The sequence below is a fragment of the Pristiophorus japonicus genome, unplaced genomic scaffold (genome assembly GCF_044704955.1).
Source record: "Pristiophorus japonicus isolate sPriJap1 unplaced genomic scaffold, sPriJap1.hap1 HAP1_SCAFFOLD_58, whole genome shotgun sequence".
Lineage (NCBI taxonomy): Eukaryota > Metazoa > Chordata > Chondrichthyes > Pristiophoridae > Pristiophorus > Pristiophorus japonicus.
In genome coordinates this window covers 2,329,234-2,334,356 of record NW_027254488.1, presented here as the reverse complement: position 1 = coordinate 2,334,356, position 5,123 = coordinate 2,329,234, and the positions used below count along the sequence as shown (strand labels likewise).

At 49.0% G+C, this 5,123-nt stretch overlaps 1 non-coding gene across 1 annotated transcript; it reads left to right on the top strand.

Moving 5' to 3' along the window:
* The first annotated feature begins 4,817 nt into the window (after positions 1-4,817).
* Positions 4,818-4,890, top strand: trnav-uac (transfer RNA valine (anticodon UAC)). Its single transcript has one exon. It is a non-coding gene; the product is annotated as a tRNA-Val (tRNA).
* The last annotated feature ends 233 nt before the right edge of the window (positions 4,891-5,123 follow it).

The following is a 5,123-nucleotide window of genomic DNA, read 5'->3' as shown; positions in this document are numbered from 1 at the left end:
ACTATTGCTCTCCCACTCTTTTTCTTGCCCTCCTGTGCAGCAGAGCCAGCCACGGTGCCATGAACTTGGCTGCTGCTGCCCTCCCCTGATGAGTCATTCCCCTCAACAGCACCCAAAGCAGTGTATCTGTTTTGCAGGGGGATGACCACAGGGGACCCCTGCACTACCTTCCTTGCTCTACTCTTCCTGCTGGTCTTCCATTCCCTATCTGGCTGTGGACCCTTTCCCTGCGGTAAGACCAACTCACTACACGTGATACTCACGTCATTCTCAGCATCGTGGATGCTCCAGAGTGAATTCACCCTCAGCTCCAACTCCGCAACGCGGTCGGTCAGGAGCTGGAGGTGGACACACTTCCCGCACACGTAGTCGTCAGGGACACCGGAAGCGTCCCCGAGTTCCCACATGGTACAGGAGGAGCATAACACCCGACTGAGCTCTCCTGCCATGTCTTAACCCTTAGATACACTTAAACTGGTAATAACAATGTTAAAAGTTACTGACCAATATAAGAAGAAAAAGAAAAACTACTCACCAATCACCAGCCAATCACTTACCCCCTAGGCTGTGACGTCACCTTTGTATCTTTGCCTTCTCCCTGTAGCTGCACCGGTACGCCTCTCACCGACCCCGGACTCGCGCTGCTCCGAGCTCCCGCCTCCTCGACTGACTGCTCCGAGCTCCCGCTGGCCTTTATAGGCCTCTCACCGACCCCGGACTCGCGCTGCTCCGAGCTCCCGCCTCCTCGACTGACTGCTCCGAGCTCCCGCTGGCCTTTATAGGCCTCTCGCTGACCCCGGACTCGCGCTGCTCCGAGCTCCCGCCTCCTCGACTGACTGCTCCGAGCTCCCGCTGGCCTTTATAGGCCTCTCGCCGACCCCGGACTCGCGCTGCTCCGAGCTCCCGCTGGCCTTTATAGGCCTCTCACCGACCCCGGACTCGCGCTGCTCCGAGCTCCCGCCTCCTCGACTGACTGCTCCGAGCTCCAACTGGTCGGAGCAATCTGAAGCTTTAACTGACGGACACCCTGGTTTGGGATGTCTTGCAGTATACACTTGTGTCAGTCTCTGTGGCGCAATGGGTTAGCGTGTTCGGTTGTTAACCAAAAAGTTGGTGGTTTAAGCCCTCTCAGGGACTTCAACTGTTTTGCCTGAGGATTCGGTGCCGCACAGTTCCAGGTTGTCATTGTGTGCTTTGGTGTCACGAATATATTCTGCAAACATTGCCAGCTGTGCTGTTATCCAGTAAGTTCCCACTCCAATACTTATATGAGCATTCAGTTCAAGTGTCGAGTTTGAGTGTATACAGAACTGAACATAGATATCAGAAAATTTAACAAGGCTGTGGGACATTGTGTTTTGTTAATATTGAAACATTACTATGAATAAATCCATTTTTTCTAATATTTAATTAAACGGGTTTTCAAAATGTTTCCGCCCAGTTTCGAACCAAAGATCATTCGCGAGTGAAGAAAATGTGACAACCACTACACTACGGAAACACTGCAATTGAAGTGATGTTGGGAACATAACCAGAGCTTTCACCTACACAGCTGGCCTACACTTCAGGAGCTGGTTTTACGAGAATAGAAAGACGGTGCTATATTTAGGAAGTCTGTGAGTGTGGCAGGAATTGATCTCGTGTTTCCCAGACTTTACACATAGGAACAGGAGATGACCATTTAGCAGCAAGTGGTTAGGATCTGGAATGCACGGCTTGAAAGGGTGGTGGTGGCAGACTCAATCTTATCTTTCAAACGGGAGTTGGATCAGTGTCTGAAGGAAAAACAATTGCAGGGCTACGTTAAAAGGAGGGGGGAGTGGGACTCGCTGAGAGTCGGCACGGGCTCGACGGGCCGAATGGCCTTCCGTGCTGCAACCATTCCATGATTCTATAAGTTAGCGGCACATTTCATAGTGTGGGTGGAAGCAGAACATTGCAAAGGGACATGGATTGAGTCGGCAAAACTAGAGGCATCTGATTCAGGAGATTCTGGTGAAGCGGAAATTCGGGAGTTTAATGACTTTGCAACGAACATTTTTGTTTTGTGCAGCTTCGGTCAGAGAAATGTTTGTGAAAGGAATTTTTTGCAGAAAGGGATGCAGCATTTCATTTTCTGTCTTAACACTTCTTTCTGGGTGTCGGGTCACATTTCCTTTCGATGTTATTCTTCCAGAATGTATATTTTCTTTGGTGTTTCACAATAACCAGACCCTTGCTCTAAAGTCAGTCTCACTGTTTCCCCAGTCTCCTGTTGATGTTACCAGCAATGAACATTTTGAACCAGACCCCGAAAGCAGTGTGTAAAATGGTTTATGGTTTAAGAGTTAACTTGCAGAGCATCAATAAATTATCCAATTATGGAATCTCCTTCAGTTAGAATTTCTTTATTTGTGCAAAAGAAGATCATCGGTTAATTAACGATGTATTCCCGTGAAAGCAACATAAAAAGTAGTTAAAAAGTAATCAACAAACTTGGTGTTCGAACCCGAGAATCTGAGATTAAAAATCTCACGCTGTATCAACTGAGCTCGCTGTGCTTCTGCTAAAGCAAACGTTTTTGTCACTGATTGCAACCAGGCGCCTGTTGGCTCCGCCCCAGATGTTTAAACTTGATGTCGAAGAACTGCCAGGATCTTCTTGAATGGTGGACCAGGCTCGAGGGGCCGAATGGCCTACTCCAGCTCCTAATCCTTACATGTTTATGATGATATGACCTTTCACAGGAGAACAATCTCGCCCTGAGCATGCATGAGGAGAAAGTTACAGAAAATATTCCCACCCGGTGAGCTTTCGCGTGTGAGGCGAACGTGTTAACCGCTACACTGCGGAAACATCTCCACTTTCAGCACCCGGTCAGACGGAAATGTGAAGCGAGCAGGTGAACTGCTGAATCCCACTTTTAAGGAGCTGGTCGTGGTGCCAAGCAAATGAGTTTTGCTCATTGACTAAAAATAAGAAAAGGGATTTGAAACCGCGCTTTAAGAGCAGACTACAAACTGAACGCAGCACCTTCGACGGCTCGGCCATCCAGACTGTAAGTTCATTTACATTTTGAACTTTTGTGTCTTGTTCCACGAAGTAAATGAGGGCATGTGGCATATCTGTGCCTGACACCAGGGAAACAGTGAGACAAACATTGGAGCAAGTGTCAGGTTATAGCCAAACAGCAAAGAAGTTTGCAACTTTTGAAGAACAATGATCCTGACATGATTTGAATACACCGCTTTCTGATCGGGAGTCAGACACACTCCCGTTGCACCACAAGGTCTGCAGTGCAAATTGTCCATGTTTGGAAACATGAAGGTTCCTGAAACACAGTTTCATTGACCCTGCATTGGTGCAATGAAAGGGCTTTAAAATCCCCGGCCTTCCCAGCGTGGGTCAGGCAGCATCAGAAGCAGTGCCCACCTGTCACTCACCCTCTCACGCCCGCTTTCATCACCTGCTGCCCGCGGACTACAGCAAATCCAGTTCATCATCATCATAGGCAGTCCCTCGAAGCGAGGATGACTAGCTTTCTCGCCAAAAATGGATGAGTTCACAGGTGTTTCAATATTCCAGGCCCTGAAATGTATGTTGAAGGGTGGAAGATGCCTGTGCGTGGATTTTTTTAACGTGTGATGGCCGTTGCACACCAGCCATCACACGGGCTTGACAGAGCGAAGGTATTCGTCCAGTGGCAAGGGTTAAACAAGACGACTGGAGACCAGCTCTTCTGCACGGACCCAGTGTGCACACATATCGCAGTGTGGGCTGGCCCGTGCTGCCCCTGGGCCCCTGGCCCTGAACCCAAGCCTCCCCTGGGCCCCGATCACATCCCTCCACAGTCTCTCGCCGCTCCTTCGCCCCGATCTCGCCGCTCCTGCTGTATTTGCCCACGCTCCAATCACCGACCTGGACCTTGATGACATCACTCTTCGCTGCCGCCGCCCTCCTGCACCAGCTCGCGCTGCTCCCTGGAGTAGTCTCCCGGGACCTCCAAGCTGCTCCAAGGGCCGCTCGCCTTTCCTTTTATGGCCCCGACCTGCCGCTGGTGTTCTCCCGTTCGTGTATCCAGGCTGTGGGTTGCCACCCCGAGCGCAGCAGAGGGGTTTCTGCATTAGTTCTGAGTGTAGACAGTATTTTTCCCCTTCTTTCTTCCTCTTGTCGATATCCCTGTGCTTTTATTTCTCTATTTATTCCCCCTGTCTCAGATTCTAGTGTTTAAAATGGAACAAAAGATGAAATGGGTTTCATTGTGGAACAATTTACTTCACTCAAAGTTAGATGCACTGCTGTTCGCCATGAGGTCAAGGTAGCTAGCCGTTGATATTCAGGTTCTTATATAAATATATATAAATATATCAACATCTATCATAACTGTTCCCTGGTGGTTGAGGGGTTAAGATCCGCCGCACTGACCTGGTAACGATGCTCGATCAATTCTTCGCATAAAAATAATTGAGGTCTTTGAGACGATTAATAATTGCTGTAAGCACCATGAATACCAATACTTTCTGTGATAGACCGAGCTCACAGACTATCTGGCTTCGCCTGCCCTTTGCCGGGCACGTGTTCCGGGTTTAATTTTGTAAATTGTGTGAGTTCGCTGATCGCTGGGAGATGGTAGGAGCCTCTGTGGCCCCACTGTGCGGATGTGGAAGTGAACACGGTGGCTGGGTGATCCGTGACATTTCTGTAAAGGGCAGTGGAGGAGAAGGATTGAGAACTTGCAGTGTGGGACAGAAGTTGTTTCAGGTGAGCCTCCTCATTCCCGATCAGCACAGAGGGAGCTCACTGGTCAGCTCCCCTCTGTTGGGGCTGTTATACCAGTGGTTTCTGTAGTGTAGTGGTTATCATGTTTGTTTTACATGCAAAAGGTCGCTGGTTCGATCCCAGGCAGCAACATTTTGTTTAAACTTGCCAAATGGGAACAATCGGAGGCGAGTTGAGTCTCCTGGCAAATGCTGCCTGATTTGCTGAGATTTGCAAAATTTGCTGTTTTTATTTGCTATTTATTCTCCTGGCAAAAGGGCTCCCTTATTCCTGAATTGCTCTTTATTTAACCAATAAATAGATAACTTTCAGTGAGAGAAAACGGATCCACCGGGGACCTTTTGCGTGTGAGGCCAACGTGATAT